Here is a 14,079-nt window from a genome sequence, read left to right on the forward strand (position 1 = left end):
GGAGGTTTCCATTGATTCAACTTGAGGCTAAGAGGAGAATTTTCACTTCTTCATGAGATTCAAGCTGCCTCCATTAGAGCTCTGAGGCAGTATGGAGCAGCCTATACTTCAGATCATATGGCACATAAGCACAACCAGCAAGCATCCCACTAGTTTCACTCAATCTTTAGGATGAGAGCCCCATACCCTGAAGCTCCCTGCAGCTGTGTGGCCATTGCTGTCAGAACAGGCCCTGTAGCTGACGGTTATTGACACCAAGGTTTAGAAATCTCACTTACAAGGACAAGACATTAGACTTGGCTATGATATGTGCAAATTAAAAATTAGAGCAGCCTTTCTCAAACTTCAGAAATCTGAGCCCCCTTTCAGGAAAATAAAACCAGTCTCTCCCCAGCCACATTAAGGCAGTATCTGGGGCTATGTCTACACTACGGGATTATTCTGATTTTACATAAACCGGTTTTGTAAAACAGATTGTATAAAGTCGAGTGCATGCGCCAACAGCAATAATTCGAGCGGTGTGCATACATGGACCAAGGCTAGCATAGATTTCGAAGACCTCACTGTGGGTAGTTCCATGACTCTCCAATTGCCCGATCCCACCCTGCCCATGTGTGAATTCTGGTGCAGATCCCAATCAATGAATGGTGCAGAAAACGAGCCCCACAGGTTGGCTGTTGCACTTGTGTGAAGAAGATACTGCGCTCCTTTAATCTATTTTTAAAGCTCGGCTGCTATTAGTCTTATTTAGTGCCCAAAGGGTGTCACGGGGAGTTTCGGAGGAATGGGCTATTCAATCTGCAGGATGCGGAGCCTACGGAAAGCAACGGGCAACAATCTGCACCCACCATGAGGATGTCGTGTGGTCAGAACGCTCCATATTTAGCAGTGGTTAACGGGATGGGTATGGTCTCTTGGGCTCGCATTTTTGATGCATGGTGTGTTACGGGCTTTATAGTACCGTGTCAGGAGTTCTGAAGACCCACCGTTTCTACACAGTCTAATTATCCCTCTCCATTCTCTCATCACTGGCGTCCATCCCTTCATCCTACCAGCAGAATAAACTGAGCCCAAGACTAGTGATAAAGCCTTTTTATCATTCAGAGCTATTTGTTCAAACACATGAGAGTTTATGGAAGATCTATGCTGGTGTATATTGGGCAAGCTATTGAGTCAAGCGATTTAGACCGAAACTGCCTGGAAGGAGAATGATGGGCACCAGCCGGACTGTAGGACTTGGATGCCGGACAGGAGCGGTATCTGGCAGGGCTACAAAGCATTTCAGGCATTGGGCAGGGCAGGGAGAACAGGTTGTACCAGGGTCGTGCGTACGTTCGCGTGGTGCACTGGAAATGGATGAAATGATGTGTTCAGCAGTCGGGACGGCGGTGGTCTGCAGGGTTTGCTCCTGGCTGGCGCATCTGGCCGGGGCGCAAAGACAAAAAGGGAAGACCCGAATTCAATCCTCATGGTGTAACAAAAAAGTCAGGTCGGCGCTAGAAATTGGGGCAAGGTGTACAAGAAAACCTAGGTGACCAGAGAACAGAGAGCACAAGCCTGCCCGTGGGCAGAATCCGCAGAAAGTAGGAGCGGCGATGCCATTCATAAGGGGTGCCCCGTGCAACAACCCACCCGTGGCGCTTCCTCTCCAGCCAGATCCTGGGTAACCGTGGAGGTCGCCCATTGTGTGATGAAGTGAAGCAAAATGCAAGATAGAAACAACGGACTGTGAGTGAGAAAAGAGAGGGAGGCAGCTCCAGCTGCTATGATAGTCCAGGCAGACAGAAATCTTTAGACGAAAGGGGTGCGAGGAACTGGAGCCCCCAGTTGCTATGAGAAGAAGGTTAGCAGCCGTCTGGTACCATCATACGGGAATGACTGGGAGTCATTCCCATTTTACCCAGGCGCCCCAGCCCGACCTCACCTAGGCAGCCAGGAGCACTCACAGGATGAATGAAGCGATCAGGCCTTTGTAGTACCATCTGCCACCGGGGGCGGGGAGGGAGAGGAGGGCTGCTACATCAGCATGCAGGAGAACATAGGCTGACACATTAAAAAAGTCAAGAAATGATTTTTTTCGGTTTTCAGGGGGGGGGGGGGGAGGTGTAAATTTGACCGACACATACCTGAACCCACCGGGAAAATGTTTTGACCCTTCAGGATGGGAGCTCAGCCAAGAAGGCAAATGCTTTTCGGAGATTGCGGGAATGTGGGATAGCTGGAGTCCCCAGTACCTACGCCCCTCACTCCTTGAGCGTCATTTGATTCTTTGGCTTCCGTACTGTTGTCACACTCGCAGCTGTGCTGTGGACTCTGTATCATGCTGAGATTTTCTCCAATATGCTTTCCATTCTCGTCTTCTGTAAACGGAGCTGTAAAATAGAAACAGATTGTCCGCCCATCAACAGCGATCAGATTCCAGTATCCTGTAACGGCTCCCACGCTGGAGCTCTTTTGGATTGGGACTGCATCGCCACCCGTGCTGATCAGAGCTCCACGCTGGGCAAACAGGAAATAAAATTCAAAAGTTCACGGGGCTTTTCCTGTCTACCTGGCCAGTGCATCCGAGTTCGGATTGCTGTCCAGAACGGTTACAATGGTGCACTATGGGATACCGCCCGGAGGCCAATACCGTCGATTTGCAGCCACACTAACCATAATCCAATATGGTAATACTAATTTCAGCGCTACTCCTCTTGTCTCAGAGGAGTACAGAAACCGATTTAAAGAGCCCTTTATATCAATATAAAGGGCCTCATTGTGTGGACGGGTGCAGCATTAAATTGGTTTAACACTGCTAAAATCGGTTTAAAGGCATAGTGTAGACCAGGCCTAGGAAGAGTTTGTGATGCCACTGTATGTGTATGCCTTTCCTCCCTGAGCTGTGCCTTCATACTTTCTATAGCACGTACCCTGTAATTTGGGAAACACAGAACTAGAAAATTTTGAGTCCCTCAAATAGAAAAGCTGTCTTTATCCTTACATGGAGAGGTCCTCAACCTGTGATCAGAGAAACAAGTCATGTTTCATTCCAAACAACTTTTCCTGATCATTGTCATGAGCTATAATAATAAATGCTGGCACACCCATTGAGCATTCTGTCCAAGAGATGCTGTAAAAGGTATATTGGTTTGAATTGGTTGCAACGCATTTCATACAACTGATTTTGCAGTCATATATTTAAGTGCTGGTGGGTGGTTTTAAAAACCTTGCCATCCAGACACTTTTGGTGCTTTCAATATCTGAGATTTTTTTAAAAATCAATATTTGTTTTATGCTGACTCACTTGGTAAGATTATTCAGGGCTGGGCCATTTTTCTACAGATTTCTTTGTGAAGAGTTCCACAAAGACACTGTGGTTGTAATGCTCATTTGAGATGATTAAGGAGAGGAAACAGCATTATTTGAAAATGGTATACTACTTAGAGTATTGTTTAAAAACAACACATTCTAACTTCACTTTCTGCAGTCATTGCTGAGGAATCATTTTATGGATCACTGTCTTGAAACAGGTTCTAGCACAGACCACATTTCTGGATTCTCATAATATATTTAAGAAAGTTACTTCATTGAGTGCACTGCTCTGATCATGTACTTCTTGGTGTGCCTCTCTGTGTGCACAAAATCCATTCACCTGCAGCAATTAGACATTGAGTTGGGTGACAGCCATCAACTCTGGGAAATCTATAAAAATAAAATAATAATTGGAGCTATACCAATCTCCTAGAACTGGAAGGGACCTTGAAAGGTCATTGAGTCCAGCCCCCTGCCTTCACTAGCAGGACCAAGTACTGATTTTTGCCCCAGATCCCTGTGGCCTCCTCAAGGATTGAACTCACAACCCTGGGTTTAGCAGGCCAGTGTGCAAACCACTGAACTCTCCCCCCTCTTTGATGTCATTCTAAAAAATAAAAGAAATCTGGCTGCACAAGTGAAGAAAGCCTTTCAAAAGGAACTAGAGTTAATTGATGGCAAAGCTGTTGTCTTGAGTTTGCAAACAGTTCTTCTGCCTAAGCTGTAGCAGAGTGAAATCTGACTAATATTCCCTGCTACTGTTGGGAACTGGTGTAGGGCAGTGAAACTGCCAAAAATTGGATCAGTTTCACTCTACTACATCTTAGGAAAGCTCTGAGCAACAGTAAGGGCTGGCACTGAAGCAGAAGGTCCAAAATATGCTCAAGAATGGGTAAATGATCAGAAGACCTATACCCAGTCAGCAGCCTGGACTTGGGGTTGGACCAGAGACACACATGTTCCTTCTTCCTTTCAGCCGCAAGAGGAGAGCTTGTAGGACTTTGGGTATATCACATTGCCATTATTGCAAACAATGGAGCACTGACCAAGATCCAGGGACAAAACTCTGGTAAGTATGCCATCATGCTCATTTTCCCAGCAAGGAAGTGGATCTGGCTTAATCCCTGGACAAATTCTGCTCCAGTTCTACAACTAACTGATCAATTTTTGACTGCCTTACTTGACTTGATAATTTGTCTCGTGGTGTCTTCAATGATCGCAAATCTCTGAGCAGCTTCTAAAGGCTGCCATGTTTCCTTCCAGTTGTACAGTTTTCGTTCCTGGCCAAAGACAAGGACAGGTACTTTATTCAGTCCTCTACCACTGAGATGCTGAAGATCTGGTCTGCAGAGGTTCGTGCTATTGATAAGGGACCTGATGGGGCTACCACTCGCTTCTAGCCTCTGAACTGGACCTTAAAATCATGAATGTGTAGGTCACTTTGAGTTTTTGCTATTACGTACATGGCCTCTGTATGCTGGTGTGGTATAGAGTTTTATCAGCACTTGTTTGGGAAGAGGTACATGTCCTACTCATGAATAAGGCTAAGATTTTGTCAGGGATATTTTTACTAAAAGTCACAGACAGGTCATGGGCAATAAAGAAAAATTCATGGAAGCCCGTGACCTATTTCTGACTTCTTCTAAAAATATCCCTGACAAAATGGGGAGTTCAGCTGTGGCGTCCCCACACCACCTGCAGAGGTTGGGCAGCTGTGCGGGCTGCTTTTGAGCTCTGGGGTTCCCCACCGCCTGCAGGGAACTTTGAAGGACCCCATGTCCTGTGGTGGCTTGGAACTCTGGAGGCCCTGCCACCATCAGCGGCTCATAGCTCCCAGGTCCCTTGCCCCGCTGGCAGCCAAGAGCTCCAGGGGGGACCCACAATCTGCATCAGCTGCAGCAGCTCTGAGGGGGCCATCGCTGCCTGTGGCAGCTGAGAGCTACAGGGGGGCCCAGCTCCTGCAGCCACTGGGAGCTGCAGGGTCCCCCCGCCACCTGCAGCACCCAGCCAACAGGGCTGAATTCACAGAGGTCACTAGAAGTCACAGATTCCATGATTTCCATGACATCCATGAAAAAATCTTAGCCTTATTCATGAATGTGACAGCTCAAATCTTTATACCCCAGATCATCACATCTGTATAACATTTTTTCTGCTCCTGTTCAGCACCACCATTTCAGCGCCTCCACTGGCTCCCAACATATCAATATCAAGTGTTACGGTGAGGCAAAGCAGCTGAAATGTCCATTGCAACTCTGTCTCCACTATCCATTCCTCACTTTCACCATCTGATTTTTGTTGCTTCGGTTCATTTCTTAACTTCATGTACAAACATGAAACAGACTGTCTTCTGTGCTGCTCCTTATGCATCAATCCCCTCTGAACTGATCCACAAAGCCACTACCTTCAAATCTCTCCATGAGACTCACGTCTGCTATGATACGTATAAACCAGTGGTGGCATGAATGGCTGAAGGGATTGATACTCATAACTCGTCTTAAAATGCAAATCTTTCTAAAAATTGTATATATTTGACTTCCCTTCCTCATCCTTTGTATAGTCACTTCTTAGCTATCCGTTTTTTGAGCCAGGGACAATGTTTGTCTGTACAGTTCATAGCTCACTTATCAGGGGAAATTCTGTGTTTGCAGGAAAGAAACATTTCCCTAGCAGGTTGGTTCAGTTATTTTATGTTTGAAGCTGCTCAGAAATTGGGAATATTGGGAGTTGTGCCAAAGCCTCATGCTTTACCCACTACACAGCCAAAATGAATGTGAATGAGAACACACTGCATAGACACTCTTGTCTTGTTCTTCCTTTCTCTCATATCCAGTTTACTGAGAGTTGTTCTTATCTCTGCTCATTAGAAGTGAGCATATCAGCTTTAATGCCTTTTCTGCATTAAAATGTTTAGTATTCCCCTATCGCCTAGGAGCCCTAGTCATGGCTGAGGACCCTGTTGAGTACAAGCACAGAACAAAAAGATGGCCTGTGCCCCTGAGAGCATCCAGTCAGGGTACATGATGAGATAGCTGATGAGGGAATATAAAGAAACGAGACACAATTGGCCAGCAGGATGTGCAGTGGTCTCAGCTCACCAGTAGCCTAACCCTCAAGTTTTCTGTAGGCGTCACAGCAGAGGAAAATATTGAGGGTTTCTGAAGGAAGATCATTAAAGTAGCTTCACAGATGTTTACAGTCAGCCCCTCTGAAGTATGAGGAGAAAGCGTGAAGGTTACTATTTAAAAATGTAACAAGTGGACACTGGAGGCAAGAGTTGACATCTCAATATTGAATGAGATATGATAGGTCCAGATAGTCCCTGAGCAGCCTTGAAAGTGAAGACAAGTTGCTTAAATTTAATGCAATAGAGAAAGGTGGGGAGGGGATCGTCAATAGAAGAACGTGAAAGAGAGGTGACATGGTCAAAGCAATGGGTTAGGAAAACTATCTGAACAGATACGAGTGGGGCAAGATTGCATTTGTCAGGGCCAGAGAGAAGAAAGTTGAAGTAATCAAGAGGATGAGCGCTTGGACAAGTTTTAGCTATGTAAATGGTTAGGAAAGACCTGTATCTTGTTGATTCTTTCTGCATAACATCACTAAGATTTGTGCATAGCCTGGATGTGAGGACCTAGAGAGTCGCCCAGTTGAAGTAACGCCCAGGTTATGGGCCTTAGTGACAAGTAGAATTGTGTTGTTAGCTAGCATTAGGGATCAAGAGGCTGAGGAGAAAGATTAAGAACTCTGTTTTAGCCATGTACAGCTGGAGCCAATGGCCAAAGGTGTCAGAGACAGGCTGAGATTTTAGGTTGGACAGAAGGAGACAGATCTGGAGTAGAGGTAGATCTGTGAGCTGTCAGCCTAGAGAATAGTAGTTTGTGTTTTGCAGATGAGATTACCCAAAGAGAAGGTATAGAGGGAAAAGAGAAGGGGAGCTCTATCAGAAAGTTGGAGGGGCCTCCAAAGGACATGCTGGAAAACCAGGAGTGGACAGTCACAGAAGTCAAGGAAGGGAAAGATACAGGAAGTGTGGCCAACAATGTCCAAAGTACCTGACGGGTCAAGGAGGATGAGGACAAAGTATAGTTCTGAGCTTTGGTTAAGAAGGAGTCATTAGAGACATTGGCAGAGCAGTTTCAGTGAAGAATTTAAGAAGTGGAAGCTGGATTGGAGAGGGCATAGAATGGAATTGGAGCAAAGAAATTCCAGACAGCAGTTGTAAACAGTGCATTTGAGTTTAGGGCTAGAAGTGTGCTGTACGCTTTCCTTTCCATTCCCTGACCAACAACGGTGGTTCAGAAGGATCTTAACACTCTTTTGGCCTGAGACAGACGTGTTTTTATTGTTCACATGTACAGTGGCTTTTTGTTCTCTAACTTCCATTGTGACTATGTGGTGACTGCGAAAGAAGGGAGCTGATACATGGAAGAGGGAGGTACAAGTGCAGAAAGTTCCTTAAGTGGATACTTGGGAACAGCTGAGTCCCCTGTCAGTTTCCAGATAACCAATGTTAAAGGTTGACTATGCAGCCTAACTCTTCTGCTGTTTGTTTTTCTATTTCTTTTTAAATTCTTCTAATAACCAACATTTCCATCCTTCCCCACCCAGAGTTTGCTTGCTTGACTGAAAGATTAAGTATTGCAGTAGGAGTTTGTCATTTGCCTTCTGCTCTGGAAAGGAGTACACCATGGAGTGCATGGTGAACTAAAATGCATGCTGGGGCTTTCACAGGCTGAGACAGCACTGTTTAAGAACAGTGTTAAACATTGACTGACTCTGAGTAGGGGTATTCATACTTTAACATTTCTGCAGTATCAGGTGTGTACGGCACTTCAGAGACAAGACTGGATTTTTAAAAAATGCAGTCAAGATCCGATGGACATGCAACAACCCAGAGCTGTGCAGACATGTACATACAAATCCCAGTTAGGATGCATGCATCAAAATCCAGGCATTGCAAATTCATCTCAAACCTTTCTGAAAATCTGTCCCAAAATAAGGTATGGTTCCGACCCCTAAAATGTTTGCATTCTAAATTAGGTAATGATACAGGCAAAAAGAGAGTTGAGTGTTTGTCCTACCTGACCCCATTCAAAAGTCAGTGATAAAACTCCTGTTTGACTTTGAAAAGGCAAACGTAGGCCAATGCTGAGCACTTCCTAAATCCCAGGGAATTTGTGTGTTCTCTATGCTATAACTAGAATACTTTTCCAGCTTTGGGACCAATCATATACACATGACTGCTTAGTCATGGATTGTGAAAGATGGCAGCAAGTCAATTTAGCAAAAAACCCAATCTGCATTAGATACACTCTCGTTGATTGAGGTTCTTAATTCCAGGACCTGAAGCAAATTGGCTGGTACACTCTGAACATCATGAAGGTGCTTATTCCAATTTTAATAAAACATCCAGTGAAAGAAAAATGAAGTGGAAGAAATCTGACATGAAAAATGAGCAAAAAGTGAAATCTAACTGCGGAGGCTGGAATGCACTGAGAAGGTAGGTTTTCAGTGTGGGCTTAAGTCCATGCCAAACTCATGGAATACAACATAAGCAGGAGCAATGGTACCTGCAATCTCTCAATGCTATTGTGGGTAAGACTGCTCCAAGCTGGCTGCTTCAGTTTCTGAAAACAAGGTAGAGTATCTGGAAGACTCCAGGAGCATAACTAAGTAGCAATGCTGTTGTTGTCTTCTCTCTGCCTTCACAGCATGAGATACAAGAATAATTCCATGGGCTCCTTCTTCTGAAGGTAGAGTGGGACAGGATGGCTCGGGAGGAGAGCGCGAGGAGGAGAGATGCATCGATGGGGCTCTCCTTAGTGCAGTTCTACACAAGTTATAGTGTGAAATGTGCAGTTACATCCTCCTTGGGGCTGAAGGCTGTTGCTCCAGGCCACGGAAATGCACCATATGTGCTAGCAAAGCCTAGTTCTCTGTTGGATGCTAGAATTGAATCATGTTTTGGTGTTGGGTAGGTGCTCAGAGAAGAGAAAGAGGAGCATCTTCCTTCTCCCCCACCCTCCCAGTAACTGCATAGCACAGGGCAAGGTTTGCTCCTGGTATTTCCATTTTGGTGTTTGTTCATTTCTGGCCTGACTAGCTCTTCATTTAATGGAGGTAGTGTGGTCTAGTGCAGAAGTTCCCAAACTGTTTTTTCTGCACCCCACTTCTCCATGGGAGTCATGTAACTGCCCAACAAATTCTGCCCATCTGGGGCGGAAAATGACTCACTGAGGCAAGCCAGCAGCTCATGTCTGGGATGGCAGCAGGACCCAGCTGGCTCTATCCCAGAGGAACCCATGGCAGAGCATAGGGGGACTCCTGGCACTCCCTCCCAGCCCAAAATCTAATGCCCCACAGGCTCTGGTGGGTTTAAAATATGGCAGGGAGAGGGGCAACAGTTAGGGAGTGGAGAGGGACAGAAGGATGGGCCTGATCAGGGATGTGGTCCTCACCCTCCCTGATCTCTAAGGACTCCCTGCTGCTGCCTTGCCCACTGGATGGCTGTAGCGCCTCACCCTGATAACCATGTGGGCCCCCTACAAAGTAGGGCACATGCAGTTTGAAAACCAGTGGCCTAGTGAATAGAACACGAGTGATATGCAGCAGAGCTGGGTTCTGTACTCAGCTTGACCACTGGCCTGCTGGGTGACTGAGGGTCAATCACGTCACTCCCCTGTGCCTCAGTTTCCCCCCTGTAAAATGGGGGTAATTTTACTAACCTGTGTAAATTGGTTTTAGGCCTAGGGCTATTATGATCCTCTGACTTGTATCCAGTAAGTAGCTCTCAGTGCCCCTTCTATGTCCCTCTCCCCACAATGTGATAAGTAGGAAAGCAGAGCACTGGCCCTACCCTACATGCTGCTAGCCAGTGTGCCCATTTCCACATTTAGGGAGCATCTCCGCTCATGCTGTCCCCAGAAATGTACCACCCTTGCTGCCTATGGAGACCCTCTGTAGTTACTGAGGCAAGAGTGGCATTTCCCCTAAATGCACAGAGTCAACAACCATGGACACATTTTAAAAATGTGAAGAGTAGTACCAGAGCTGAAAGAAATGCAAGGGTCTCTTTCTTTATGCCTTTAAGGTAGACCCTCTGCACTGAACAGGTGGAGCACAAAGTGGAAGGAGTGGTCGGAGTTGCACTGTACAAGTAGCTGTCAGAGAGCTGGCAGTGATGAGATAGAGCTGTTATCTCAGTCTGCAGCATAATGGAGCCCTTTATGCTCCTGCTGCATGTCAATAGGAAAATCAGAGCCTCCCAGCCATATGTATCTGCATAACTGTCTCCAGAGGCAGCTGCTTCCATTCTCCCATCACTGAACTCCACACTCTATCCTTAGCTGAGGTCAAGTCCTCAACCACAAAGAATGCTCTTGAAGTGTGCCAGTTTCTGTTTGGGAAGAGAAGTGGGGAATAGGTGAGACCTCTTCCATAGCTCAAATGGGAACTTGCCCATCAAGGGCTTACAGTTTGCAGTGTGAGCTACAAGCATAGTGGGCTAATAAACCCATCTTTCAAAGGCCATTCCACCATGTGCATTCAGCCAATTGGTGCCCACCTCTGAGTCCAGACAGTTCTGAACCTGGCCACCAACCTCTTGCGGGACGGGGAAAGGAAAGCAGCCAACATCCAGGGATTTAGCTGCCCTGGGAGCATGGGGATGCTGCTGCGTGTCCTTCACCAAGCCAAAATTGTAGGGAGCAAAAATAGTGGTTTATAATAGAAGATGGTGGAAATGTAACCCTGGAGGGAGCCCTGCCTACGTGTCTCCAGCATACATCTGAAGATATTAAGAGTCTGCACTATAATCATTGCAATTTTACTTCAAACACAAATGTGGCAAGTTTTTGTCAGTACAAACCCTAGGAATTCATGCCTCTACTCAAAAGAAGAGCTCTTTGTATTGGCAAGCCTCAAATCAAGAGCCTTTACACCCTCTAGGATCAGCAAGTCTTTCATACATGATTTATGGGGTTTCAGTTTGGAAGTTCACTATCAGTGTCTAGGATTTATTTGAAATTAGTCATGTAATGACTGGTGGGTAACTGTAACATATTCAGGGCAAGAAATAAGGATAAGACCTTGTGGCAACCCCAGTGCATTCGCCCTATTGAATTAATAGCTGGTCCTTAGACTAATGAGATGTAGCAGATAGTATCACACTTTCTCCAGTTCATAGAGAGGTGGGCCAGCAGTACAGACTGTCTCATATGACAGAAGCTCAATGAAGAGGAATTTGAGCACCTGGACAGTACTGAGTGATACCTTGTAGAAAGCAAGGTCCCTGTATGGAAACAGGACATGGTTGCAGCAATTAAAATGTCCAGGTTGGAATGAGTCTCACAGAGTGAATGCCACAAGCAGGGCTCTCGTAACAGATGCTTGTGTATTAGCAGCACCTTGGCTTGGAGAGCTGCAATTGGCAGGTTTCATGTTTTGACAGGATGCTTTTAGATCATCCAGGGGAGCTGTCCAAGGGCTGCCTAAAGGCAATTGTGATGACTTTGCCCTCAAATGAATCCTACCCAGGTCTTAGTATTCGTCTGTTCTCAGCATATTTGCCTCTCTAAGCCCAGAGCTCAGAGTTAAAGTTTAGGGAAAGGGAAGTGACAAACACCCAGTTCTGTTCTTCACTCTCTGGGATAAATGTACAGCAAGAGTTCTACTTGACACCCCCACTTCTTCAGCCTGCCTTTGCTGTGCAAGGCTTTGGGGCACAATGAGAGAGGGAATCTTTCCAAACCTCTACACAGTCCACACCCTGTGTAGCAACAAAATTCACCCTCTTGCTATAAAGCTCTCTCCAGGCTTGGCTGCTCCTAGGGTTCCTGCCTCGGGCCTGCTCTGCCCACACCCTAGTTCCTCTCTGCCTCCGCCCCATATATCAAGGCAGTCTCCATCTAAGGCCGCTCCCTCCCACCAGCTGGAGGTCTTCCTGGCAGGTAGTAGCCCCTACCTACAGAAGATTCTATTAACTGCTTCCTGCCCTGGTCCAATGGGGGGGTTGCCTCTTCCACCACAGGAAACACCTTTTCCTATCCTGCCTTAAGGAAGGAGCAGTGCTCATTAGGGCTGCCAGTTACACAGGAGCTTCGGCACATGGGTGGGGAAGCTAACATTATTTGCTGCTTGACACCATCTTCTGAGAACAAAGCAAAAACGCAGAGGCTATTGGATTGCCCTGGGACAAGTGGTGAGGTTTGTTCATTAGTGTTGCATGTTGTTTGCCTTTCACATTACCTAATTATCCAGGTGTGTGCAGAGAACTTACAATGTGTGTATTGGTGAGCAGCAGCATGCTGATTTCATTCTGATTGCTGAGGGTACAGACCAAATCTCAAGAGGCACAGCCTGTACGGTATAAGCCAGGTTATCCTTATCCATCTTGGGCTCGAATGAGAATACAGACCATCCCTTGGAGAGCAGCAACCTGGGAAATGTGATTTTTATCCCCCATCCTCTAAGGTTTACTTCCTTTTAAAAATGTGTGTAGAGCATCAGGGGAGACTGAGATTGGCACTGTTCTTTGAGAGGTTGAAAGACTGGTCACTGAAAGTGTTTCTGTCCAGCAGTTCAAAAGCAACCCAGCTAAATCATGCCACATTCTCACATTTTTCAACTTTGTCAGTTTCTGAAGACGATTTTGAAAAGCAAATAAAGTGATGCCTGAGAGTAAATCCAAGGCTGCAAACTTGCAGTCCTGAAGTAGTAGCAGTAAGAAAGAAAAGGATTGTGATGAATAAATCAGAAATCAAGATTGCGTGGGCTACCTATACAGTCATGTTTTCAGCAATGTATGGAACAGGGGCTCGGAACGATCAATGATATTCAGGCAGCCTATGCAGGGCCGCCCAGAGGATTCAGAGGGCCTGGAGCAAAGCAATTTCAGGGGCCCCTTCCATTAAAAAAAAAAGAGTTGCAATACTATAGAATACTATATTCTTGTGGGGGCCCCTGTGGGCCCTGGGGCAAATTGCCTCACTTGCCCCCCCCCCCCCGCACTCCCATTGGAAGGCTGTTCCAGAGAACTTCACACTCCTCTATTAATGGTTAGAAACCTTCATCTATTTCAAAGTTCCTAAACTTCCTAATGTCCTATATTCCATTTGTTCTTGTGTCCACATTGGTTACTAAGCTATAAATGACATTCGCTCTCCCCTCTTGATATTTTAATCCTTGATTATATTTTATAAAGAGGAAACCATATCTCCCTCACCCCTTTTGGTTAGGCTAAACAAGCCATAGCTCTTTCAGTCTCCTTTGTAAGGAACAGGTTTTCCATTCCTTGGATCATCCTAGTAAGCCCTTCTCTGTACTCTGTTCCAGTTTTGAATTCATCCTTCTTAAACTATGGGAGACCAGAACACTGCTCACAGACTCCACATTGAGGTCTCACCAGTAGCTTGTATAATGGTACTAGACCTCCTTATCTTTTACTGTGGGAATATTCTCAGCCTAATGCATCCCTAATACTCGCATTAGCTTTTTTTTAATTGGTCATAATCAACATTGACGGTTCCTATGTCATCCTGTTGATCAACTCCATGACTCCTGTCCTTCTCCTCCTCCGTTTACTCAACTTGAGTGTGTCCCCCAATTTATAACCATAAATTGCTTGTTATTAATCCCTAAATGCATGAGCTTTGCATTTTCACTATTAAAATTTATTTCCTTATTACTATTCTCAGTTTTACAGAGTCATCCAGATCTTCCTTTGTAGGATTATCCTGGTCCTTCTCTGTGTTAGCCAATACCTCCCAGATCTCTTCTCTTTTT

Source organism: Chelonoidis abingdonii, chromosome 8, assembly GCF_003597395.2.
Source record: "Chelonoidis abingdonii isolate Lonesome George chromosome 8, CheloAbing_2.0, whole genome shotgun sequence".
In the NCBI taxonomy this organism is placed as follows: Eukaryota; Metazoa; Chordata; order Testudines; family Testudinidae; genus Chelonoidis; species Chelonoidis abingdonii.